The 26,952-nt window shown below is 37.9% G+C and overlaps 1 non-coding gene across 1 annotated transcript; it reads left to right on the top strand.

The window, feature by feature from the left end:
- The first annotated feature begins 16,771 nt into the window (after positions 1–16,771).
- Positions 16,772–16,878, top strand: LOC141597977 (small nucleolar RNA R71). The gene has a single exon (XR_012523183.1). It is a non-coding gene; the product is annotated as a small nucleolar RNA R71 (small nucleolar RNA).
- Positions 16,879–26,952: the final 10,074 nt, after the last annotated feature.

Raw genomic sequence — 26,952 nt, 5'->3', positions numbered from 1 at the left:
CCGTTTTCAAAATATTGGCGGAAACCTAGACCGCGCTAATAAGAATAACGGTTTCCGTCGAAAACCGTTCTTATTTTAATGTGAGAACGGTTGTATAACAAACCGTTATCAAATACGTATAAGGGTTTCCATAAACTCGTTATATAATCACCCTTGTCAACGGTTGTTAGACAACCGTTACCAGTTTAAGAAAACGGCGTTTCGAAAACTGTTACGAAATTAAGACTAGCAACGGTTTTTGGCACCCGTTGTTACGTAATAGCTACGAATTTATTGCAACCGTTATCATTTGCTATTATGATATAACGGTTCCTCTGTACCCGTTGTCATTTATCATTTACGGGTGAAAAATAACCGTTATATACTTTTTTTAATGTAAAATATTCAACCGATGCATGTATGATAAATAATGAACCGTTGCATGCATTGTTTTGTTTGACCGTTATTTACTATCCGTCCATTATTATATCCACACATGCATACATATTTTCCTATAAATATATCACTTTTAATGTGATCAATTAACCATATTCACCAATTCAACGTTCAATTACTCATAGCCTATAATTTAATTAAAAATATTACACTTCAATTACCATGTCGTCGTCGTCTTCTACACCCGCCGAATCACAATTAAATACGCGCTATGTCCATCCTATTACGTGTATTATACACAACCTTCCAATCAAATATGATAACAATGGTAAGGCTTTTTCGAGAAGTTTTACTTCGATGAGAGATATGCTTCGTCAAGGTTATACAAACGATAAAAAGGTCCACCTAGCTTGGAATAAATTTCGTGGTTTTCTTTGTTACGCAATGATCGAGTTTGAAGGTTTTGGGAAGAAGCTGGAATCTTTTCGTCAAGCGAGAAAACTCCAGGCAAGATATGAGGATGATGATGCTGGGAAGAAAAATTATTATACGGATGATGCGTTACAAGTGCAATATTTATGGATTGCAACCGATTGTGACATTAATCTATTAAGAACATATCGGCACTATATTGACACTGTGCCTCGTTCATGGGAGGCAGAACAAGTGCCTCTTAAAAATCCACATATTGAATTCCCAATATTTATCGCAATCACAGGGGAATGACAAGATGATTATGTTAATTAATTATTATTATTATTCTAATTAATGGTTTTAAAACCGCGCGTCTTTTAATTTCTTGTTATGTATGTGTTTTTCTTGAATAATATATGTGTGGTAGTGTATTTTATTGTCTAATTATTTATTGCAAATTACGTATGTTTAATTTAAAATATTTGTTAATAAGTACACTTTTACATTAAATTAAAACAAAATCTCATTATAGACGGCACATATCCGTCTATAAATAAAGACGGGCCAAATATAATACTATATTCCTAATAGGACAAGCAACAAGTGGGGTGGTGGGGGCCAAAAATGTCACCACTTTCAAGCTATTTGACCCGTCTTTAGTTATAGACGGATATATCCGTCTATAGCAAGACTAACTGATTAAATAAATTACCAACGGTTTTGAGAAAACTTATAAATGTGACTATAAATGTTAAAGCATCCTCTACTAACATTCATTAATCAAATCAAAATATTTAATCCCCATTACTCAAATTTGAAACAACATGGCAATGAACCCTAATTTTATCAACAACGAAGAATGACTTACACAAACGATTGAAGATGATGGGAAGGTTCTCGCCGAGCTTCCCGCCGATCAAAACCCATTAATCAAAGCATCCTTTTAACATCAACGGAATTATTGGATTAAGAGGTGTGAAGCAGTCCGGCTTGTCAACAAAGCCTTATCATCATCATCATCTTCATACCTTCGTCGGCCCGTTACTCGCAACTTGGCTGCAGCCAGAGATATGTTGAGTTGTACACTTCCAACCTTATCTCCACATGCAAGTCGTGTCCTTGCATATATATTCAATCTGTTATTATAAAATATGAAGCCAATGACCCGGAAGTTAGCGGTATACCAGAGTGGCGTGATTGGTGGCAGGTTGAGAAGCGCTTTTGACGCTTAACCGGGGTTGTTCCGGCTTATTATACATCTTTTTATTTATGATAATTTCTGTAATGTATTTGGTTTAAAATTAAATGAAATGATCATTTTGAAAGTGTTGAGTTATGCTTGTTTGATTTGCTTCCATTTTTTGAACTCCATAGATCAGTCAGTAAGCAAGATCCAGATTGCTGCTACGTAATACTCGTCAACAACGGTTCACCTGCAACCGTTTTCAATTGTTTCATCAACAACGGTTCAGCTACAACCGTTGTAAATTGGTTCAATAACAACGGTTAGCCTACAACTACAACCGTTGTAAAATTTTTTCATTAACAACTGTTCACCTACAACCGCTGTCAATCGTGACGTTCTAACTTCAACGTGCACTGTTAATTAATTGTTTGACCATACGACTCAATATATTAAAAAAATAAATACATAAATGTAAGATATGACGATACGACTCATTATATTAAAAAATAATTAATTGTTTGACTATACGGTATTTTTTAAGCCGTGTGTCAGTGGCTAATACTTCGTATTTCTCATTATTCTTGATTTTCCCCCACTTGCTATCCCAGTTGCCTAATTGAGGATAGAAGTTTGTACTAACTTAATACGGATTACCAAATATGGAAGATTCTTTTTTTTTGGCGGGAAAACTTGACACAATGAAAGATAAATGACAACGGTTAGGCACCAACCGATGTAATATAATGACAACAATTACGGGATTATAATCAGCAGTGGTCATATTGCAAAATATAGAATACGGTTTCGCTTAACCCGTGTTTACTAGTTTCAATAAAATATTCAAACAACACACATCCAAACCTTCTTCCCGCCCACTTAAAACCCTTGAACACTGAGTTTCCCAAGAACCACTACTATTCTTCATCGCCGTCATCGTCGCCGTCGCCGTAGTCACCGGCTCTGCCGTTGCCATCCCCATTGCCTCTGCCGTTGCCGTCCCCGTCCCCGTCCCCGTCCCCTCCGTCATCGCCATACCTGAAGTAATAAGAAACCCTATTCCTTCATCTCATTAACTTAATGTGTTTATTTTCTTAGTTGTGATATTATCCCCTAATTATCTTAGGTTTATTGTGTGTTAAACAACACCTATTATTTTAAGTATATTGTGTGTTAAACAACGCCTGCTATGTCGACTTAATGCTTAAAGTTAGTAGTTTCTTAATTTCTGGTTTAGATATGGGTGGAAAGCGGAAAAGAAATGATGGGAAAAGGTCAAACGAAGAAGATTCAGGTGATGAGAATAATTTGGAATCGGATACTGGGCGAAGGACCCATAGGGTTTTCCTAGAAGCAATAAAAAGAGGGATACCTAATAAACTTATATAGGATCCATTAATGGGGCTGCCAGATGGTAATTTTGCTGCAAATTTCGCGACTTGGATTGGTTATTGTGTGAGTATGTGCCTCCGGGTTTGCCGCGTATCAATCCGTTGAGTCAAGACAAGGAGGAAAAGCTATGGGGGAGAATAAAGGTATGTATATACAATAATAAATGCAGTGAGATAAAATTATCTTAGTATTCGACATTTGCTATTAGCCAAAACTAACCAAATATGCTTACCATATATGCAGGCAGCTTACACTGTCCCCCAACAACATGATGGTTACCTTAGAAGAAAGATAGGGGATTCCTTCAGAGCATGGAAGTTAATGGTTGCTCAGAACCACTTGTTCGACAAGAAGACCGGTCTGATAAACAAGAAACCACCGAAGAATAAGTATAAGTTTGTCAGCCAGCATCATTGGATTAACTTTATTGCTTATAGGCGGTCTGAGAAGTTTAAGGTAATTTATCTGCGACTCATTGGGATCATTTTATTAGTAATCACTTAATAAGTAATTAAATATGCTTACGTTACTCGATACAATTCATTTTATGAAGACTATGAGTAGGAAGAACCAAGAGAACATTTCAAAGAAAGAGAGCGTCTTTCATGGCTCCAGAGGTGGTTATAGATTGATTAAGAAGAAGCTTGGAACTGTTAATTGTTACAACGCTTGGGTGGCCGGTCACACTCCTAAGAATGGAAAGTTAGAAACTCCATATGATAAGGCCGTCAAAGAGAAAATTATAAGTTTGAATAAATGTATCACTCCTACCACTGGTGGTCGGTTATATAATTATGAGTTTCAATAAAATTTAGTTGCATAATGGTTTTATGTGTATGTAGAAAATCTGTGAGAAGGAGGTACAGGAAGGAAAATGGAAGCCTGAAGGACACGACGATATTCTTGCTAGGGCAATCGGCAAAGTAGAGCATCCAGGTCGTGTGAGAGGGGTATCGACACATGTTGGTATCACTAAGTGTTTTGGGAAAAATACTCGAAGGACAATGAGTGGTGATGATAGGGTAAATAAATACTGTATTTTATTCAACGTAATTTATATATATATATATTCTGAAATTATACTAATTTTAATCATATTCATTTCTCCTACACAGCTACAAACAATGGCCAGGTTGATACTCAGAATGGTGGAAACGGGGGATAAGCCATCTGAAGAAGAGTTGGTTATGGTTAAGCAAGTCATAAAGGAAGCAGGGGATAAGAAGAAAAAAGCGGGCATGCGAAGTGAGAAAGACATGGCAAAGGATCAAGATGGGGGAGATGAAGAGGAAGCCATGAAGGCAGGGGAGAAGGACGTGGAGGTGGGAGCCGAAGACACGTTCTTATCATCTTCAATTAAGGGTTTTGACGAGGTATTAGCTACTACGACTAGTTTATAATTGCTGTTTATATACTAATTTATTAAATTTATTATTTAAAGTGGTGCATGTATATATACTAATTAATTAAAAATGTGAAGGTCGTTTGCAAGAAGCCTTGTGTTCTTTACTACCAAATCTCTACAGTGGCATCGAGCAGAACTGTTGTTGCTAGGGGAGTTGAGGTTGAAGGCATTGCCCCCCGTGAGGGATGGAGGGAAGTGGAAGTGACCGAGTTATATCTGGAGAAGTATGGTATTCTAATAGTACCATGTAGTGATAATTGGCTTTTGTAAGATGCCGTGGGTTCTATTGTGCAATGGCCTGAAGAATTCATTACTGTTGACATCTCCGGGGTAGTTATGCTAAAGCGAACGCATTTTATATAATTAACGCCTTTAAATTTATTAGGATAACCTTATCTGACATATAGTAAGTATTTGTATTTTTACATTTTCAGGAGTTACACGAAGCCATTATGGCTGAAATTAGGACTACTACGTCAACACCCAAAGTCACTGATTCGACTGCCTCTCCACCCAAAATTCAAGAGGTATTGATAATTTGAAAAATAGATTGTGAGTTTTTCCTTTTTTTTGGTTATTTAAATTATATATGACGTCTCGTGTAATGTATATATTTTTTTTTCTTAATTGTAGACCGGGGTTGTACGAACACCTAACGTTGGTGTTCCTCATAAAGATAAATATCAGACCGATGATTATAAGCAAAAATTGAGTACTCCAGCGTTCGTAGCTTTGCACCAGCTGGCTGAAAGGAAGCTAGCTGTCGGGGAAGTACTAATGATTGACATCGCAGAGGATGTTATGGGGTTCGGTTTTATTATTTATATGGATGGGGAATCACTGTGTCAGTTTCTCGACCTTGACGAGTTAGATGCTATGCACATTGGAATTTGGATTAAGTAAGTTTTTTAAGTAAAACCAGGCATTTGGTTTTACGAATAGTGATGTTTATTTAAATCATCAATGAAAATAACACTCTTCGTTCCATTTGACGTAATAGGTACCTGTGTACACACATTGCTGAGAGGAACTATGTTTCTCATGACTACGGATTTGTGTCCCCTGAATTGTTCTCTCATGAGTCCTTTGGATACACATACGAAGAGTACAACGAGAAAATTGCTGAACGGTTGATGATGCCCAAAAGCCTATGGTTTGCCCCATACAATGAGAATCAGTATGTATAGTTGTTTATTATAATGAATCACGATTCTATTCATTTATTAACACACGCTTACATGCATGTATATGAACTAACAGTTCAATTTTCAATATTTCATAACAAGCATTGGCTGCTAACGTAATCAGTGTGAAAAAAGGCATAGTGTACCGGATTGACTATAGCGGACATTCTCCCACTGATAAATTTGTAAAGATGATGACTGAGTAAGTTTACAACCTTACATTATAATGTCAATTGTTATTGTATGGCCTTTGAAGACTAGGATCCTTTTAATGTCCCATCAGTATTACTGAGCTAAATGCTAATTATAATTTCCTGTATATATTTATGAATTAGGGTGTTTCAAATAATGGGAGCATCAAGTCCAACTTTTGTCAGGATAAAAGTAAGTGTATTCTTAATGATTACTCTTATCATTTAATTTATGTTTATGCGAGAGGTTGATCTAATTTAGCTTATTTGTATGTGCTTAATAGTCTCCTATACAAAAACCAGGCAGCAACGACTGCGCCTTTTTCTGTTGTCGGTCCATGTGGGAGATTATCACCCGAAAGTATATCGACATACCCTCACCGGTTATTGTGTTTTAATAACTATTTCAAACGTAACTTGGGTTTAATTCTGTGTAATATTTCACTTATTCTGTCTATTTTGATTAAGTATATTTTGATTTGTAGTTTCCACCTACAATCAACAACAAAGACCCAACCTATTCGAAGGAAGACCTCGACGACATGAGAAATAAGTGGGCCACTTATTTTCTTTTATTACCGGAGTGTCAATAGTTCGCTCATTATGAATGTGTGTATATATTCTGTTTATAATATTTTGCTGCTGGGTTGAATATTTGGATGCTGGATTTTTAGTTTTGGTCACCCTGTTTATAATATTTTGATGATGGGTTGAATCGATCAATCTGTGTAATATTCTGATGTTGCAGAATTGAAATTTTGCAATGCGCAACTGCTGAAATGCTATTTTGCAGTAGCATTTCAGCGGAACCTGCTACTGCAAAAATTAGCATTTCAGGAGCTGTTGGAACCTCCTAAAACAATTTTTTTTAAAAAAAATATTTATAAATTCGATCACGGTTAAAAATAAAACCGTGGTCAAGAAATCTATTGAAAACGGTCGCATTTAAATAGAAACCCGTTGACATATTCATCCATAATATAACGCTTTAAAAATTACAAACCGTTGTCGAATTCATGACATTTAAAACGGTTTAATAAGCATAAACCGTTGTCATAGTTACTATTTTACAACGGTTGTGTTTTAGTAAAACCGTTGTCATAGGTTTCTGTAGAGCATTCAGACTAATACTACCACGGTTTCAATATTATAGACCACGGTTTTTGAACCGTTCTTAATATTGTATTACGGTTATCTGAACCCGTTATTTACATTTCATAACGGTTCCGCCTTTTAAACAACCGTGGTCACGAAATAACAACGGTCGATGTAATAACGGTTCCGTATTTTGTATTACAACGGTATATCACCTTATCTAACCGTTGTTGTACCGATTATTTGGCGTAGTGTAGCAAAGGAGAACCAGAAGTACTTGACTAAAGAGGAGGAAGAGGCCGGATTCCGAGTCGTTCATCTGTCGAAGAAACCAAAGACCGCTCCTGACGCAGAGATGGTGACGGATCGAAATGGTAAGACTAGACCGCGAGAGAGACCTTTGGTGATTAGGTCGGAGATAGCAGAAGAGCGCCCGGCTAGTGGTCGAGACAAGAAGTATGATAGAAATGACAAAGGCAAAGGGAAGATGGAAGAGTAGCCTTAGTCGTAGTACTATTTATTATTATTATTATTTGTAATAAACGGCGGGGTTTTTAGAATCCTAGCCTAACATTTATTTTCAGCATTTATATTATTTGGCATACTATTATTATTTATGGAACAAATGAATAAAAGATTAATTAGTTAAGAAACTATTGTGATTTTCTTTTATTATTCTTGTCGAATTTCAAATGCGAATGCAAATGTCCTCCTATTTATATATATATTTTTTAAAATAACTGGGTTGTATCCTGTAAAGGATTGCCTACCTATTCATTTAAAAAATGAAATCAAATCCTTGCGCGTAGTTCGAATAAATGTAAAAGAATAATCGTTTTAAGCAAGAGCTTGTGCGAACTAGAAAATAACCAGGAGCTTTACTTACTCCTAAAATACAATTCAATTTATTTGATGACGTGAGGATGTCGAAATGTCAAAATGCAAGAGCAACGTGACATAAGTGGTTCGGTATAGAACTTGTCGTCAAAAGCTACCAACCAAAACAATATTTATAACTTCACAAACTACTCTTAGCAAAGAGGCAAGTAAAGGTCGGACCCCAAGGGACGGGTATTGATGTCGGATTTTCAATTGCAAATGGTTGTGTCTTAGGGTGTCACAAATTGGGTTGAGATAGGAGATCAACTAAACTAATCAACAATTTAAAAGTAAAGTAATGAAAACAAGCAAGATGATTAAAAGGAGATGTAAACAATTGATTAAAAGCACTAGGGTGTCATGGGTTCATAGGGGATTCATGGGAGTTGATCATACAAACATGTTTTCTACTAGATGCAAGCACTTATTGTTGTGATGGGATCGAGTTAGTGTATAAGCTTACAATCCCTAGGAAGGTTTGGGTCCCGGAGCCGAATCGATTAGATTGTACAACACCTACAAGTCGACTTAATCCTTCCTATTCAACTATATGCATGGTCTAATGAGACTCGAGTTGGTGTATAAGCTTACAAGTCTCATTGAAAAGATAGGTAATGGGTAAAAAATGCAAGGATTCATAGGCTCGCATTTCATCAAACATAACATGTGCTACGTTGAAATCACAACAAGCAAGCAAATTAATTATGAAAACATATTAGATTAAGCATGAATCAATCCCCATGTTGGTTTCCCCTAATTCCCCATTAACCCTAGTTAAGGAAACTACTCACTCATTATCAAGTTCAACATGCTACCAAGGTTGTCAATCATACTAGCAAGACAAAACATGATGAATAAATGAAAGTGATTAACAATAATTAAACAAGGTTAAGAGAGAATTATACCTATGAAGATGATTCCAAATAATAAAGCAAAGAATAATAGAAGTACTTGATGATTCATGGAAGGTTGTCAATCCTCCAAATAAACCCAAATAATCTTCTAATTACCCAAAATAAATGAAGAACAATAGAGAAATTAAGGAAAGATTAATATTGAGAATTGTATTAAAACTTGATTAAGAGTTGATTGCAAGATTACTACTAGATTAAAGGATGATTACAACTTGATTAAGAGATCCTAAAGGGATGATTAAGAGATGATGCTAATCTAGGTAGTACAAAGGGGTATTTATACTAAAGATTAGGTACAAAGATTAAGGTTACTAGGGGCTTAAATGACTATTAAGACCCTAAGAAAAGTTGATGAAATGCTCCTCTCGAAGGAAATGAGCATATCCTTGTTCCTAGTCCCGTGTAAAGACGCTCGTCCCATGCTGAGGCACAGTTGGTACTGACTTGTGATCCGAGCGGATCACGGCTGAGACGCTCGGCTTGAGCTGCTGTGGGACGCTCGTCCTGGGCACAAGACGCCCAGATTGTGGTGTTGGGAGACGCCCGGATTGTGGACAATCCGCTCGGATCCTGGGACAGACAGCTTCTCTTATTTTTGCTCCTTAACAATCCGCAAGGATCGTGTTGAGGATGCAAGAATCCTTTCATCATTGCCCATTTCACTTTATTATCTACATAGGCCTTCTAGTAATGTCTTCTCTTTGATGCTTGGTCATTAGATGCCATAAATTTAGCTACATTTTGCTTCATGAATGCAAGGTTAGCACTCCTTTCCTACCAAGGGGACAAAACCTCAAAGAATATGCAAAATGGGAAACTAAAGATAAGAAATGACCCAAATAAGTGCTATAAAGCATAGGAACGAGATTAATTCAGGGACTAAATGTGCTCAAATATGAGTCACATCAAACATCCCCAAACCGAACCTTTGCTCGTCCCAAGTAAAGAGTTGACGAAAACTAGGACCTTTATTTATACTAACCTACTAATATAGCCGATGTGAGATAATTAGCGGGTCTCACTCCGTTCCTTCAACTCACAACAAGACAACCATGAGGTAGGATGCCTTCTTGCAAGGCAAGGTGGGGCTTGCCAAAATGGCGACACATCCAAGCATTAAATCACACAAACCAAGTAATGGATTCATCTACGAAAATGAATAGCCACTTTCCTCATCTAAGTGGCGGAAATTATCTACAAGGGAAGCAATCTAAGGGTACACAATGCATCATAGATATGGTTTCTTCAAACTACTAAGCCTAGAAGGATACCAATAAATCACCTCCAAGTTGGGTCAAGCTAGGGTACCTTTGTCCTCAATTGTTAAATGCTTTCGTCAAGAGTAGACTCCCTATGGTGTTAGAAACACTGGAGGATCGCGGAATTCCCCTTCTTGCCTAGACAAGAAGAAGGGTCGTCCCCTCTCTACCATGCACAAAAGTGGATTCAATGGAAAAGGGATCAATATATTTTGAGTTTCATGTGGGAGTTAGCTTTTGTTGTTGTTATTCCCCCAATTTCTTATGGCATTTGACATTTGAGAACACTTTCTTTTTGCCATTTCTTTTGATGTTTGGCATTTCAATACTTCACAATTTTCAACTTTTTGCATTTTCTTTTGAACATTTTCAAAGCTACCCCGTATTTGTAGTGAGGGTGTTTAAATTTTGAACAATTTTTGTGCCCATTCCCTTTTCGATGACAAAAATGTGGTAGAATATGGATGATGGTTGCATGGTTTCAAGGGTCACCTTGGAATAAACGGTAGCCAAGAAGTTATCACACCACAAGGTACTCTTGACCATGCCTTAATACATGGGTCAAAGGATACTAGCATGACACATCCTAAGGTGTTTTACAAGTATTCTAATGAGCAAAGTCTTAAGAAGAAAAAGTATCTACAAGGGCCTTATATACACTTGTCAAGCTTCCCAAATAGATGTTTTCACAAAAATTTTCCTAAAATGCAACTATATGCCATGATGCAACTAACATATATACATCATAATGCATATGTTTCTACCAACTACTATGCCATATAATCTAAATGCAATTCCTAAGATCACATTGGTGTATACCGCATCAACCAAAATAAAGCCACATAGTCATTAACATAAAGAGGAAAAAGGAGATTGGAAAGATCATACCATGCGGTCTTCTATATCCTCATGTCTCGGATGTGGCGTAGTCGATCAATGTGAAAAGGGATAGATAAACACAATATATACACAAGTCTACACTATAAAGGAAATGAACATGTTTTTGTATTTTTGCATTTTTTTGGTTTTTATGTTTGTGAAAAGAAAAGACATGTTTTTGTATTTTTCAAAAATTTTCAATTTTTATCATTTTTGTTTTTAAAAGTCATGTTATAATTTCCCATCCCCACACTAGTATGGGCATTGTCCTCAATGGCCAATACGATAGGAAATTATGCAAGCTAATATGAGAATGCATGATTTCTACACTAAATGCAAACTATATGAAATATAAACAAGTGAATGCAAACTACACTATACTATATGATGCATGAATTTTTGTTTGGTTGGAGAGCATAAGTTGAATTAACTCTCAATGCTTATGCTTGAACTTCCCAAAACCAAATAAGACACCATTGTTAGTGTCAAAAATGGGAAAGTTCATGCACAAGTATGCAATGCATGAAACTAGTTTGTCATTTTGGATTTTTCAAGGTGGGAACAATAAAAGACACCTCAATAGGACCGAGGTGGGAGTCCTTTGAGTGTTGCTAGGACTCAAACAATTGATCAAGATAAAAATATTTAAAAACAAGAGAAATGAACAAAGCTAAAGGAGGTGTAGGAAACTCACAATGGATTGTGGCATCCTCCAAAAAGCTTGTTAATCCTCAATTGTCGCTCATAGCGACATCCTTATCACTTATATCGTCACCATCATCAATTTCCTCACTATCATCATCATCATCTACCTCCATGGACCCGGAGGCTTCACCATCATCACTTGAACTTTGAATCTCTTCTTCCTCATCTTCCTCTTCTTCATCACTCTCAACAACAATCTCCTTCCCCTTGGTAACCTCACCACCCATGCTAGCATCTCTAGGAGCATTAGGAAAGAACACTTCCCTATCCGCCCAGCTAGGTAAAGAACATGATGGTTCAAGGAGTCCTTGTCTAGCTAAGTGTAGGAGGGGCGGATATTGGGCCCGGTAAGCATTTACCCGGTCCTCATAAGCTTCCCTATGCATATGTTGCATCAATTGGGTCAAGTAATCGTTACCTACCTCAACATCTTTGGGTCGGAATTCTTGGTAGGTTAATGAATAGGGTGGAGTCACAATAGAGGAGGAGGAGGGCTTGGCAATGGTTTCCCTATATTGTTGCATAATTAACTCGGCTTCATCGGAGAGTGGAAGAAGATAATTTGGGCTTCGGACATTGAGTCGGGAAATCTTGTTTGGTAGAATGAAGGACTTGGCATCTTTGGTGAACCACTCAAATTTGTTGTCAAGATTATCATTCTTGACCCAATGAAATTTGTTGATCATAGTATCTAAATCAATAAGGTTGCCTCCCCTAACCGGCTTGTAAGTCTTATCCTTGTTGAAATCCCGGTTAAAGTGCTTGGCTAACCGTGTTACCATTCCCCCATTCACAATAAAGGCCGCTCCTTCCTTACCATGGTCAATTGTAAGCCACCTTTCAAGTAAGAGTTGAAGTACATTGTATTCATTGGTGAACTTCTTGTCGATATTCATTGTTGATTCAAGGTAGATGAAATCGAGTTCGGTGAAATGATTTGTGCCCTTCCTTGCAATTAAAGTATTTCCCACAACCTTATGCCATACCCTTATACCCAGATGGTGGACATAAAGGGCACGACACTCATGGAAGGATTCAAATTTTCTTCCGGTGATTGCTTTCCATAGAGGGGCGGGGTCATATTTTGAGGGCTTCTTCACATAAGGAGAATGCTCCTTAAGACCAAACACCTTGCCAAACTCTTCCAAAGACATATTTCTATCTACATTTTCAAGGCGGAATTCAACATTTTTTCAAGCCTCTACCTTAGTGATTTTCAATGAACTTATAAATTCCATGGTGAGGGAGGGGTAAGTCAATTCTTGCATGTCAAATAATGTAAGCAACCCTATAGACTCGAAGAAGTTCTTGGTCCTTTCAAGAACACCCAATTTGGCTAAATCATCTTGACAAATGAATTTGGTGGGCAAAATTGTTTTCTTAGCAAGAGATATAAAAGCTTTCCTATGAGAATCGCATGTGAAAGTTACCTCCGGATATTCTTGTAATTGCTCAATAACCGGAATAGGAGTAGTAGCTTCCACCATAGGAGTAGGTACTTCTTGAATTTCCACTCTTGCTTGTTGTACCACCATAGCCTTTGAGGCTTGAAGAGCTTGTTGCCTCTTTGAAAGATTTGATTTTTTGGGTGCCTTGTTTCCACCTTTAGTCCTTGCCATTGTTCTTCTCCTTGTTAAGAATGTATCAACAACCAAAGATTTGATTGAATGCTTCTAGTATCCTCAAGCTTCAATGAATCCCTAATCGATTTAGGATTTTCGAAATTGCCTTGTAACCCTAGAAAATCGATTCAATTTTTGAGGATTTTGATGTTTGAATGGCTTTTTGTTGATAAAGGAGTAATTTGATTGTGTTTTGAGGAAGTTTGGATTTTATTTGGGTGAATTTGGTTGAGGAAGTTGTGTTTTATGGATGAGGGGATTCAGGGTTTTGAATATGTGTTTGTGTTTTGAATAGAATGAAATGAATTGGGGAAGAGGGGTTTTAAAACCCGTGTTATAGCTTCAGCAGCAGGAGACAAGCGGATTCCCTTGAAGACGCTCGGATTGTAAGTCAGTCAGCATTGAAGTTTCCAGCCCGTGCTGAGACGCGCGGGTTCTTCAGGAGACGAGCATCTTTCAGTGGAGACGAGCGGATTCCCTTGAAGACGCTCGGATTGTAAGACAGTGTGAAACTTCAATTTTTGAAACACTCAAGACGCGCGTATTTCCAGTGGGACAAGCGTCTTCAGACTGAGACGAGCGTCTTCTCCAGGGGATGCTTGGATTCATAGTCAGTGTGGATTCTTGAGTTTCCAGGTCTCCCAAGACAAGCGGCTTGGAGCCAGAACGCTCGGATCATGCCCAAGACGAGCGGGTTCCTTATGGGACGCTCGGATCACTCCTGTACCCACGGGTTTAGTTCCACCCGCGGGAATTCTTCATTCCCATGTCATTTTCTTCTTCATTCATTTGGTCTTCATTGCGGGTGCACTACAAAGGCTCGGATAGCCTAGGCAATTGCGATCCCCACACTAGTCCAAACACTACACATCAAGAAACATTAAAATACCTCCCTCGCTTTCTCTCATAATGATAATCTTGATCAAAACATAAAAATGTAAATCCAAAATTGACAAAAATGCAATACAAGAAGTAAAATGCAAGTTAAGGGGTTAGAATATTTACAAATTGTGCTTTAGGGAGGACTCCACCAAACTCTCATTCTTGTATGAGATGTCAAGGGGGCATAGCCAAGGTGTTGTTGATGTTGCTCAACACCTTGTAGAAGTAGTCAAAGGCTTGTTCATTTTCGTTACAAAGATCTTCAATAGAGCTTTGCACATTGTGTTCTTCATGGTGGTGACTTGAGTCAAGATGGTCACCAAAGCCTTGGTCTAGGATTATAGCGTTACCAATATAAGGATTGACTAACCATTCAAATTCATCATCCCATAGACTACAAACTTCATCTACTTGCTCCCCAATAATGTTATCATGAGTTGACAAGAGCAACTCTTCTTTCTTGTTGTCATGGACAATGAGGCCTTCTTCATTACTTGGCATGATTGATGGTGAGCTATTCAAGCTCTAATTCTTGTTGAAATGTTCTTTCTCTCCGGATAGAGCACCTTGAGGATTATCCACTTTCTTCTTCCATATGGGTGGTGATTCTTTACCCATAGCTTTATCTTTGCATTGAGATGCCAACCTCTTCCTATCACTTTCTCGGCTATAATGATCAATCTTGAAACATGGCTCATGTAGTCGAGGCGCTCTCATTGTCTTGTCAAGATTAAAAGTGACTGTCTCATCCCCTACTTCAAGTGTGAGCTCTCCATGTTACACATCAATTACCGCTCCCGCGGTGTGCAAGAAAGGTCTTCCTAAGATGATAGAAATGTTGGAATCCTACTCCATATCTACAATGACAAAGTCTAACGGGATGAAGAATTTGCAAATTCTCATGGGCACATCCTCCCATACTCCTAAAGGTATCTTTGTTGATCGATCCGCCATTTGAAGAGTAATATTAGTGCACTTGAGCTCTCCCATCCCTAGCCTCTTGCATACCGAGTATGGCATGACACTTACACTTGCTCCAACGTCACATAAAGCTTTGTTGATTGTAGTGTCGCCAATGGTGCAAGGAATAGAGAAGCTTCCCGGATCTTTGAGTTTTGGAGGTGAACTTCCTTGAAGAATAGCACTACTTACTTTAGTGAATGCAATAGTATCTAGCTTCCGGATGGATTTCTTCTTGGTAAGATTATCTTTCATGTACATTGCATAGGCCGGAACATGATTGATCAATTCCGTGAATGGGATTGAGACTTCTAAGTTCTTCACAATTTCCATGAACTTTCCAAGTTGTTCATCAAACTTAGGCTTAGCTTGACGACTTGGGAATGGAAGTCTAATTACAATAGGCTCTTTTTCTTTAGCCTTCTCTTCATTCTTCTGCTTTGAAACTTCATTAGTGGTGGGTTCTTCTTCCTTAGAGTTCTCCACAACTCTTTGCTTGTCACTAGCATCCACAATGTCTTCCTGAATTTGCTTCTTTGGCCTTTCATATCTTGTACCACTCTTCAAGTGGATGGCACTCACCGACTCATGTCTTGGGGGATTACTTTGAGGTGGTAATTGCCCCTTTTGTCTTTGAGAGTTAGAAGATGCTAATTGAGACATTTGGGTTTCCAACATTTTGGTGTGGGCTAGTATGTTGTAGATGGTGATGTCTTTGGCTTGGCTATCTTTTTGCATTTGGGTGAAAAATTCTTGTTGGTTCTTTTGTATTTGGAGGACCTCTTTTTTAACATCAAGGCTTTGGTCATTGGATTGATTGTATGAAGGTTTATTTTGATAACCTTGGCTTTGGTTGTTAGAGGGTCTTTGAGCTTGATTTCTCATTGGATGTGGGGTGTATGTTGGTTGAGGGTTTTGAACATTTTGGCTTTTGTATGAAAGGTTGGGATGGAATTTGGTATTCTCATTGTAATAGTTGGAATAAGGGGTGCCTCTCTTGTATGCTTGGAAAGCATTCACTTGTTCACTTGTTCCCCTACATTCACTTTGGTCATGTCACAAAGTTCCAAAACTCTCACATACTCCACTTGGAATTGAGGATGATGCCACCATAGCATTAACATGTTGTTTGGGTGATTTCGAGGCCTCTTCAAGTTTAGCCATGGCCTTCTCAAACTTCAAATTGATGGTGTCAATATGAGCACTTAGTTGAGCACCCAATTAAGTGAAGGAATCTACCTCATGCTTTCCTCCTCTAGTAGCCTTCCGAGGCCTACTATATTGCGAGTTATGAACTGCCTTTTCTTCAATTTTCGCCCATGTTTGATTGTCATCAACTTCGGTAAACATACCATTGGATCCCATATTGAGAATGTTTCAGGAGTCTTCATATAGACCATTCCAAAATTGTTGCACAAGGAACCACTCGCTAAGTCCATGGTGTGGACAAGATCGACAAGTGTCCTTAAATATCTCCCATGCTTCATACAATGATTCCTCATCCCATTGTTTGAACCCGGTGATTTGGGCTCTCAACATGTTAGTCTTCTCCGGAGGATAGAATTTTTTGTAGAAAGCAAGTGCCAACTTCTTCCATGAATCAATACCAAGAGTAGCCTTGTCTAGACTTTTCAACCATTACTTTGCGGTACCAATGAAAGAAAAAGGAAATAAGACTCATCGGATTTGCTCTTGAGTAACTCCGGTTAGAGAAATCGCATCACAATAGTCACAAAAAGTCTCCATATGTGAGTGAGGGTCTTCACTAGGCATCCCTCCAAATTGACTTCTCTCAACTAGTTGTATGAATGCGGATTTGGCAATGAAATTACCGGTTAAATGTTGTGGTGTAGGAGTACCATTTGGTAGGTTCGCCTCGGTTGGTACAGATGTGATGAGAATTTAGGCATTGTGGGTTTATTTTGTGGTGGTTTTTGTATTGGGTTGTCCTCTCCTTCTCTTGCAAAAGGGTTGGTAAACTCAATGTTATTTGGTTGAATGTCCACAATTTCCCCGATACCTCTTAAAGTACCTCTAGCAAGTCTTCTATTGTTGGTTAGAGTTCTTTCAATTTCAAGATCAATGGGTAACAAGTTACCTTGTGATCTCCTAGACATGCAAAATACCAAACAACTCGAAAACAATTAGAACATCCTTGAGGAGATGGACTTCCCCAAGGTAAAGAAAGACACAACTAAAAACAATAACCGAAAATCAATCAAGTTAACACCGTCCCCGGCAACGGCGCCATTTTTTGGTTCAGTGTAGAACTTGTCGTCAAAAGCTACAACCCAAAACAATATTTATAACTTCACAAACTACTCTTAGCAAAGAGGCAAGTAAAGCTCGGATCCCAAGGGACGGGTATTGATGTAGGATTTACAATTGCAAATGGTTGTGTCTTAGGGTGTCACAAATTGGGTTGAGATAGGAGATGAACTAAACTAATCAACAATATAAAAGTAAAGTAATGAAAACAAGCAAGATGATTAAAAGCAGATGTCAACAATTGATTAAAAGCACTAGGGTGTCATGGGTTCATAGGGGATTCATGGGAGTTGATCATACAAACATGTTTTCTACTAGATGCAAGCACTTATTGTTGTGATGGGATCGAGTTGGTGTATAAGCTTACAATCCCTAGGAAGGTTTGGGTCCTGGAGCCGAATCGATTAGATTGTACAACACCTACAAGTCGACTTAATCCTTCCTATTCAACTATATGCATGGTCTAATGAGACTCGAGTTGGTGTATAAGCTTACAAGTCTCATTGAAAAGATAGGTGATGGGTAAAAAATGCAAGGATTCATAGGCTCGCATTTCATCAAACATAACATGTGCATAAGTTGAAATCACAACAAGCAAGCAAATTAATTATGAAAACATATTATATTAAGCATGAATCAATCCCCATGTTGGTTTCCCCTAATTCCCCATTAACCCTAGTTAAGGAAACTACTCACTCATTATCAAGTTCAACATGCTAACAAGGTTGTCAATCATACTATCAAGACAACACATGATGAATAAATGAAGGTGATTAACAATAATTAAACAAGGTTAAGAGAGAATTATACCTATGAAGATGATTCCAGATAATAAAGCAAAGAATAATAGAAGTACTTGATGATTGATGGAAGGTTCTCAATTCTCCAAATAAACCCAAATAATCTTCTAATTACCCAAAATAAATGAAGAACAATAGAGAAATTAAGGAAAGATTAATATTGAGAATTGTATTAAAACTTGATTAAGAGTTGATTGCAAGATTACTACTAGATTAAAGGATGATTACGACTTGATTAAGAGAGCCTAAAGGGATGATTAAGAGATGATGCTAATCTAGGTAGTACAAAGGGGTATTTATACTAAAGATTAGGTACAAAGATTAGGGTTACTAAGGGCTTAAATGACTATTAAGACCCTAATAAAAGTTGAGGAAATGCTCCTCTCGAAGTAAATGAGCATATCCTTGTTGCTAGTCCCGTGTAATGACGCTCGTCCCGTGCTGAGGCACGGTTGGTACTGACTTGTGATCCAAGCGGATCACAGCTAAGACGCTCGGCTTGAGCTGCTGTGGGACGCTCGTCCTGGGCACAAGATGCCCGGATTGTGGTGTCGGGAGACGCCCAGATTGTGGACAATCCGCTCGGATCCTGGGACAAACAGCTTCTCTTGTTTTTGCTCCTTAACAATCCGCAAGGATCGTGTTGAAGATGCAAGGATCCTTTCATCATTGCCCATTTCACTTTATTATCTACATAGGCCTTCTAGTAATGTCTTCTCTTTGATGCTTGGTCATTAGATGCCATAATTTAGCTCCATTTTGCCTCATGAATGCAAGGTTAGCACTCCTTTCCTACCATGGAACAAAACCTCAAAGAATATGCAAAATGGGAAACTAAAGATAAGAAATGACCCAAGTAAGTGCTATAAAGCATAGGAACGAGGTTAATTCGGGGACCATATGTGCTCAAATATGAGTCACATCAATAAGCTTTCTTTCAGCGGGCCATAGGCCATTTTTATTTCTTGTCGCATGAGCGGCACTTAGGTATTACGTGAGGCGCATTTTTTTTATCCTATACTAGGCATAATATCGTTTCAGTTGGTCAAGGTTAGTTGGGTTAGCAAACACATTCCCGTCTAGGTCTATAATCGTAACCGCACCCCCCGAGAGTATGAACTTGACTAAGAAAGGTCCGGCCCAGTTGGATTTAAACTTTCCACGTGGATCGACAGGTAGTAGAGCTCTGACTGATTTGAGCACCAAGGCTCCTTCTTTGATGTTTCTGGGCTTAACCCGTTTATTGAAGGCTCGTTTGATACGTGCCTGATATGTTTGCACATTATGCAATGCGCGCAACCTTCGTTCACCCAAGATCATAAGTTCTTCATATCTATCTCTCCTCCAATCAGCTTCTGGAATTTGACTTTCAAGCAGAATGCGTAAAGACGGGATTTCTAGTTCAACTGGTTATACAGCTTCCATGCCGTAAGTCAAATAGAAAGGAGTAGCCCTAGTGGGCGTCCTAACTGATGTGCGATAACCCCATAATGCGAATGGTATCTTGTTGGACCAATCGCGACAATTGTCGATCATTTTCTTGAGGATAGTGATGACATTCTTGTTAGCTGCCTCTACCGCGCCATTAGTTTGAGGTCTGTAAGGCGAGGAATGGTGGTGCTTGATTTTGTATTTGGCTAGCAATTACTCAGTCTCAGCCTGGAAATGTGATCCATTGTCACTGATGATCTCATCATGTGGGCAACCATATCGACAAATGATATTGGTTTGTATGACCTTTGCCACGTTTTTGGCGGTAAGACTAGTGTAAGATGCCGCTTCGACCCATTTGGTAAAATAGTCGATAGTTACCGAAATGAAACAGTGGCCTCCTGTTCCGGCTGGAGTGATTTTCCCAATGATGTCAATTCCCCAAGCAGAAAACGGCCAAGGAGATGTCATGGTGTAAAGCAGTGAAGGAGGGAGGTGTTGCACATTCCCAAAGATTTGGCAGTTATGGCAATGTCTGACGTATTTGATACAATCCGACTCCATCGTGGTCCAGTAATATCCCAGACGCGTGATTTTCTTTGCCATCATTAGCCCTCTCACGCGAGGACCACATTCACCATCATGAACTTCTCCCATCACTTTTTGTGCCTGTGAATGATCAAGGCAACGCAAGACTACACCAAGAGGTGTTCTTTTGTATAATTCTCCCTGCATGAGGAGGTATTGAGAGGCTAGTAGGAGTATAGCACGTTGTCCCCTCTTATTCATATCTGGTGGATATGTACCATTGAGCTTGAAGTTTAGAATGGCTTGAAACCAAGGTTCTCCTGGATTCTCTTCCTCATCTTTAATTTGGTGTACATAGGCTGGTTCTGACCGCCGTTCGATGCATATAAAGGCATTTCTACCATGTTATCTGGCATATTAATCAAAGATGTAAGTTTTGCAAGAGCTTCTGCAAATTGTTCTCTTCATGTGGTAGGTGTAGATAAGTGACCTGATCGAAGAATTGGGCAACCTGATCTATCCTTGCCTGATAGGGTGCTAGACTTTCACTTCGAATTTTCGAAGATCCCGTAATTTGGTTGATGATCAAGGATGAGTCTCCGTGAACTCGAAGATTCTTGATGCCTAAACTTACTGCTGCTTGTAGCCCAATGAGGCAAGCTTCATATTCTGCTGCATTATTTGTCACCTCGAAGTCGAGTTTGACAGAAAGTGGTGTATTCTCACCTTCAGGAGAAATGAGCAACACTCCTATTCCAAATCCTCTTAAATTCGATGCTCCATTGAAATAAAGGTCCCAAGAGTCTACACTAGTTTGTAGTATGTCCTCGTCTGGAAATGACCACGTGTCTATTGCTTGGGTGTCGTTGATAGGATTATCTGCGAAGAATTTGGCAACGGCGCGTCCCTTTATAACCTTCAGGGGTACATATTTGAGGTCGAACTCTGAGAGCATTAAGGTCCATCTTGCCAATTGACCATTGAGGGCGGGTTTCTCGAAGAGGTACTTGACGGGATCCATTTTGGAATACACCTTGACAGAGTAGCTAAGCATGTAATGGCGTATCTTCTTTGTTGCCCACACAAGAGTGAGGCATGTCTTTTCGAGAGGTGTGTACTTGCACTCATACTCCAAGAACTTCTTACTAAGGTAGTAGATAGCTCTTTCTTCTTTCCCAATAGTTTGTGCGAGCATAGCCCCCATGGGTGTTTCGGTTACTGTGAGAGATAAACTAAGAGGTTGATCTTTTTGAGAAGGCATGAGCATTGGTGGCTTGGCTAGTATCTCCTTAATTCTGTCAAATGCCTTTTGGCAGTCATCGTCCCATATGGTATGATCTGTTTTCTTGAGCTTTTTGAAAATGGGTTCGCAGATCATAGTAAGCTTCGATATGAATCGACTTATATATTGCACCTTGCTTAGAAATCCTCTAACCTCCTTCTCTGTTTGGGGTTTTGGCATTTCAATTAGAGCCTTGATCTTGGATGGATCAATTTCTATTCCTCTTTGACTGACGACATATCCCAGAAGTTTGCCTGATGTTACCCTGAATGCGAACTTCTGAGGATTGAGTCTCATGTTGTATTTGCGCAATCTTAGGAAGAATTTGCGAAGGTTGTCAATGTGCCCCTTCCTATCTTTGGACTTGACAATCATATCATCGACGTATACTTCTACTTCTTTATGCATCATGTCATGTAGCAATGTGGTCACAGTTCGTTGATATGTAACTCCTGCATTGATTAGCCCGAATGGCATAACAGTATAGCAATAGGTGCCCCAATGAGTGACGAAGGCTGTCTTATGCATGTCTTCTATGGCCATTTTGATCTGATTGTACCCTGCATACCCGTCCATGAAGGATAACAACGCGTGATCTGCTGTATTTGTGGGAAATATCGGTATACTTCATCAAGAAATTCGGATTATAACGAAATTATAATTATGAAATTACGAGTCATAAACGAAATTGCATAAACAAAAGAATAGAGATTTAGAATTAACCTTTAGTCCTAGCAAATTTGGCCTAAGAACAAATATCGAAATCGATATTCTCCTAATTGTTGCACCCAAAATGCTTTGAAAAATGCCTCTCCTTTTGCTAGAATGAGATCCCTAATTTCTAATGATTTTAGGGTTTTTTTGTGATGTGAGAATTAGGTCAAAAAGAAGTGAGAAAAATAATTCTCTCTTTTCTCTTTTAACCGTCCAAGGGAGAGCAAATAGGGAAGTATTTTTTTCTTCCTTTTTTCTTTCACTTAAACCGTGTGGCCCAACCAAAAATAAGGAGAAAAATCTTCTTATTTTTAGGTTGTTATCAAAATGTATAAAATGTGTATTATTTATCAATTGTGATTTATGTCGTCATGTATTAATAAGTCCACACACAACAGTTTGTAGTCGATTTATTAATACCGTTCTGTCAACATTTATTATGACAATTTTGCATAATATATACATTAACTATAAATATAACATATTTATAGTTTGCTAATTAAATATAACCGTCTACGTTTAATTACGAATTAACCTCTTAATTCGTTTAAGCTAACATTATATACATTAATTAAATATAACAGTTTATATTCAATTTACGAATTAACAATTAATTCGTCTCAGCTGATATTATTCAATTGTATTAAATAATCGTCTCATCATCACATTGACTAACTTTTTAGTCAAATACATGGACTAACCTTTTAGTCATATAAGGCATCAATGTGATTATATTTTCATACAATCACATCTCTCAAACACATCCTTTAGGTGTGACTTTTAGGGACCAGTTGATCACCGCCATCAATATGATAATAACGTCAAACTTCTAGCAAGCCAACCGTTATTAGTAAACGTTAATCAACTGATAAAATACTAAGTATACCCTGTGAACCTATAAGAGATTTATAAACGTTATCACACTAATTGTGGAGGACACTAGCTCCAACAATCTCCCACTTGTCCTCACAAGTGTATGTGCGATAACCGATTCTCATATCCTTAATTTCTCCCACTCAATGTAAAACAATTTGCAAAATCCACATTCACAAAGGTCGTATTTTACAAGTGATCAATATCAAGAGTGGTTTTCCCGACTAGAGAGTAACTTAACTGAGAAATGAATCATCATTCAAGCATGGCCATGCATTTCAGTTACATTCCTCGAGTGGCCCTGAGAAATGACTAAACCTGATAAAGGTTGGATATTTTGTTCAACTCAAATCCTTCAGATATAAGCACAGTATGAAATGACCCAGTAAAAATATGCTTAGCCTCTTGTTACGGCCGACTATGAGAAAGGAACCAAAGTCACCCAAAAACTGCCTTAATCTCTAGAGACAGTCGATAGTCAAAAGAATCGACTCTAGGAACACAATGGACGTCCAATCCACGACCTGGCACCGAATGTTTTTAAACATTTAGGACTCCATTACGTTGTCACAATTGTCCTACGAGGTATCGTTATAACTCGCATCTGTGATCGATCAGCCAACTATTTGTCTTACGGCTCGTTGAACCCACCATCAATCAACTTCACAATATAATAGCCAGATTTATCAGCTCATGTAGGCGATTACGGACCAAAACAAATATAATGTAATTCAGTTCACTTTGTGGCGTTCAAAGTTGTCGTACAAACCACATGAAAACAAAATATGAAATAATACGATGAAGTTATAAATAGCATATGAAAAAAAAATGTATCGAATTCATAAGCAACAAGTACAACTCAGGAACACGTTTAATTCCCATGGAAATAACGTGCCCTTCATGCTTATCATATTTCAACAGTTTAGTGAGAGGATCCGCGATGTTGTCATCTGAAGCAATCTTGTCAATCACTATCTCCTCTTGCTCCACGTAAGCAAGGATCAGGTGAGCCTTCCGATGTACATGTCTAGACTTGTTGCTAGACTTAGGCTCCTTGGCCTGGAAGATGGCACCTCTATTGTCACAATAGATGGTGATTGGATCATTCGAACTAGGAACTATGGTTAGTCCTTGTAAGAATTAACGCATCCATATAGCTTCCTTTGCTGCTTCTGAAGCGGCATAGTACTCGGATTCAGTAGTAGAATCTGCTACAACTTCCTGTTTGGAACTTTTCTAGCTGACCGCAGCACCATTAAGAGTAAAAACGAATCCAGACTGAGATTTCGAATCATCTCAATCCGTTTGGAAGCTAGCATCTGCGTAACCGATTGCACATAGCTTAGTATCTCCTTCATAAGTCAATGCCCAATCCTTAGTCCTCCGTAGGTACTTAAGGATGTTTTTAACAGCCATCCAGTGTGTTTCACTTGGATTGCGTTGGTACCGACTTGTCATACTCAATGCATATGCAACGTCTGGACGTGTGCATATCATGGCATACATGATTGATCCTATGGCTGATGCATAAGGAACACTACTCATGCGTTCAACCCCTTCCGGTGTCGTGGGTGACTGAGACTTGCTCAAATGCATCCCAGAAGTCATTGGAAGGTTCCCCTTCTTGGAGTTGGTCATGCTGAACCTTTCAAGAATCTTATCCAAATAAGACTCCTGACTCAGTGATAACATCCGTCGTGATCTATCTCGATAGATACGGATTCCCAATATGCGTTGTGCCTCACCCAGGTCTTTCATCCGGAAATGGTTCTTCAACCATCCTTTTATCAAGATAAGAGAGGAATGTCATTCCCAATCAAGAGTATGTCATCGACATACAATATCAAGAAAACAATCTTGCTCCCACTCGACTTGACATATAAGCATGGTTCCTCGACCGATCGAGTGAAACCATACTCTTTTATCACCTGGTCGAAACGATGATTCCAACTCCGAGAAGCTTGCTTAAGTCCATAAATGGAACGCTTAAGCTTGCACACTTTCTTAGGATTTTCAGGATCTATGAAACCTTCGGGTTGTACCATGTACAATTCCTCCTCCAAATAACCGTTTAAGAAGGCGGTTTTTGTTGGAATATGTGTCCTTCGACAATAATACAATTACAACTGTCGATCATGATGATCACATGTTTAAGTCTCATTTTAAGAATATAATTGGGAAGTAATATTTTACTGTCAACTGGTCCACACATATCGGTAATGATTGGCTGACTAGAGTTTGACATTACTGTCGTGCGACGGTGGTGATCAGTTGATCCCCTTAGGTCATACCTAAAGGGTAACACTCTTAATTGATTATTTAATTGATCGTATGACGATAAGGGTTAATTAAATTACTTAAAATTGACGGACGATTTTGGAAGTAATATTTACGTATCTCATTATAATTTGATTAAATAAGATACGGTCTAAGTAATCGAATTGTTTTATTACTTAGATGAAATTATTGTTTACGGAAACAATTGAAACAGAATGAATTGATTATTATAAATACAAGATGTTGTAATTTATGATTGGTAAAGTATTTTGGTACAAGTAATTGTGAATTGCTAAGTCGATTTTGTGCATGACGTATTTTATTAATACGTTGATTTTTAAAATGTTAAAAATACATGACAATTTTACATGTCTTATAACATGTGACAAATTGACCAATTGACAAAGATAAAATGGAATCCATTTTATCCCATTTGGACCGAAATAGTGGGATGATTTAGGATAAATATTGTGTTGATTAATTAAGTGGAAAACATAATCATTTTACCTAAACCTAGCCATGCATACCTACTTGCTCTTGTGAAGAACACCTTGCACATGCATTGGCCATCACCACCCCTCCCCCTACCCGGTTTTGGTCATAGAGAAAAGCCATTGGTTTTTCTCTATAATTTACCTTATACACTACTTCAAATATTAGTGTAATTCATTCATTCATTCTAACATCAAAAATATAGATTTTAGAGAGATAAAATTACTTCTTCTTCTCCCTTCTCTTAACCGAAATTAAGAGACCAAAATAAATATTTTTGGGTCAATTTTATTTAAATTAATATTGTTCTAGTATTAATAATATTAATTTTATTAAGAGGTTATCTTGGGTATTATTCCCTGGGAGGGATTCTATACTTGAATCCTTTGTTCATCAATTTTAGGAAGCTCAAGAACAAGTGAGTAGGAGAACTCACTTGTGCCCAATAATCCGAAATTTCCAATGTAAGAATGATGATTTCTTTTTTATATTTACTTATGTTTGCATGCATAAGATCTAATTAATTTTATGACTAAATTAATTTTGAAACATATATGAATATGTTGTAATAATGAGATATAGATTTCTAACAAGCGGTATCATGAGCCTTAGGTTGTTTGCATGCAAATCGGTTATAGTTTTTCCGAGTTATACGATTAACATATAAAACTTATAAATTTGTGTTTATTATGATATATCACGAAATCAATTTTGCATGTTAAAGTTTCTTATCCTAAAATGTATTTAGGATATTTTGGTTAATTTATGGATTTTTATTGTTCATTTTATTTAATAATGGCATTAAAATGTGATTTTATGATAAAAATGTCATTTTCGGACTAAAATTAGCTAAACTTTGAATTTTCCAGTGGTTTTTGGATATGTTTTCACATATATTATTTTTAGATGACCTGTAAATTTTCATAATTTGTGGAGTTCTTATGCTCG

This window comes from Silene latifolia, chromosome 8, assembly GCF_048544455.1.
Source record: "Silene latifolia isolate original U9 population chromosome 8, ASM4854445v1, whole genome shotgun sequence".
NCBI classification, from domain to species: domain Eukaryota; kingdom Viridiplantae; phylum Streptophyta; class Magnoliopsida; order Caryophyllales; family Caryophyllaceae; genus Silene; species Silene latifolia.
The sequence above is the reverse complement of the archived record's forward strand: the minus strand, read 5'-3'. Positions and strand labels throughout refer to the sequence as shown.